Consider the following 2,017-nt stretch of genomic DNA (forward strand, 5'->3'; position numbering starts at 1 on the left):
AGATAGACAGATTTTTGAATGATAAGGGGGTCAAGAGTTAGGGGGAGAGGGCAGGGAAGTGGAGTTGTGGCCAAGATCAGATCAGGCATGATCTTATTGAAAGGCGGAGCAGACTTGAGGAGACAAATGGCCTACTCCTGCTCCTATTGCTAATGATCTTTTGTTCCTGTACACGAATCACAGAAAGTTAACATGTAGGTATAGCAAGTAATTAGGAAAGCAAATGGTGTGTTAAACTTTATTAGCAAATGGATTGACATCCAAGAGTAAAGAAGTCTTATTGCACTTATATAGGGCCTTGGTGTGACCACAGCTGGACTACTGTATACAGTATTCACTTTCCGCCATCTACAAGGCACAAGTCAGGAGTGTGGTGGAATACTCTCCACTTGACTGGATGAGTGCAGCTCCAACAACATTCAAGAAGCTCGACACCAGCCAGGACAAAGCAGCCTGCTTGATTGCACCCTATCCACCACCTTCAACATTCACTCCTTCCACCACCGGTGTACCATGGCTGGCTGTGTGAACCATCTACAAGGTGCACTGTAGCATCTCACAAAGGCTTCCTCGGCAGCATTGCCCAAACCCACTACTTCCACCACTTAGAAGGATAAGGGCAGCAGGCGCATGGGGCACAATCACCTGCAAGTTCCCCATCAAGTTATGCACCATCCTGAAATATATCGTCGTTGCTGGGCCAAAATCCTGGAACTCCCTCCCTAACAGCACTGTGGAAGTTCCTTCACCACACGGACTGCAGCGGCTCAAGAAGGCAGCTCACAACCACCTTCTCAAGGTCATTTAGGGATGGGCAATAAATTTCAGCCTTGCCAGCGACACCCACAACCCAGAACAAATAAAAATAACTTTTTCGGATGAACCGTTAAACCGAGGCCTCGACTGCTCTCTCAAGTTGACATAAAAGATCCCATAGCATTATTTAGAAGAGCAGGGGCATTATCCCTGGTACCCTGGCCAATATTTATGGATGCGCTTATTTGTACTGCAAAAATGGCCACCATGCTCCACCCTTTGTCTATGATTGGTCCCCTGGGAGGATAAGTCACACCCTGAAGTTTCACAGGAATGTGGAACTGGAACCGCCCATCCTAAAGTCTTACTGACTTTGCAAATTGTAACTCGATCCACTTTGACTTCCTGAAGTGACAGAGGACAGAGTTCCGCAGAAGCCAGCAAGGGCCAGCCAAAGTCCCATACCCCAGTCCAAATACATCCCTCCCCAGCCAAAGTGCCTTACCCCAGTCCAAGTGCATCCCCCTCACCCCACCATAGATGGGGCAGGCATTCTGTACGGATTGTTAACAGGTTTATTGGGTATGAAGTGAATAGTTACAGTGTCGTGACTTCTGGATATCATCCAATCCAACAATTGTAGGGGGTTGGAAGAAAGTGATCCGTCTTCCCTGACTTCCCTCTCTCCCCTCCGTTCCCCCCCCCACCCGTGTCTCTTTCCCTGCCTCCCGTCTCTCTCTCTCTCCCCCAGTCTCTCCCTCTCAGCCCCCCGCTGCTTCTCTGCTCACTGCCGCCACTCTCGGCTGCCCAAGGGCCCTCTCGATGGCACGACGCTGCTCTCAGCCTCACACTGCAGCTCTTGGCCGCACGGCCACCGCTCTCGGTGTGCAGAATTAGAAGCTGAAAAACCAGTCGGCCAGTCATAGGCTCAGCAGTTAACAGCAGCCATGGGGGAAGGGCTGTAAACTGATCAAAGTTACTTCAAAATGTGTAGTGATAAAGCCTAACTCGTCAAAGGTCTTTTCATCATGCGATGCCCTCATTAATGGTAACATTCTATTGAGGATGCAAAGAGACTGCAAAGGGATATAGACAGGTTAAGTGAGTGGGCAGCAACTGAGTGGCAGATGGAATATAATGTGGGGAAATGTGAAGTTATAGACTTTGGTGGGAAAAATAAAAAGGCAGAATATTCTTTAAATGGTGGGAGACTGCGAAATGTTGGTGTTCAGAGGGACGTGGGTGTTCCTGTACACCATCA

Source organism: Pristiophorus japonicus, chromosome 6, assembly GCF_044704955.1.
Source record: "Pristiophorus japonicus isolate sPriJap1 chromosome 6, sPriJap1.hap1, whole genome shotgun sequence".
Classification (NCBI taxonomy): Eukaryota; Metazoa; Chordata; class Chondrichthyes; family Pristiophoridae; genus Pristiophorus; species Pristiophorus japonicus.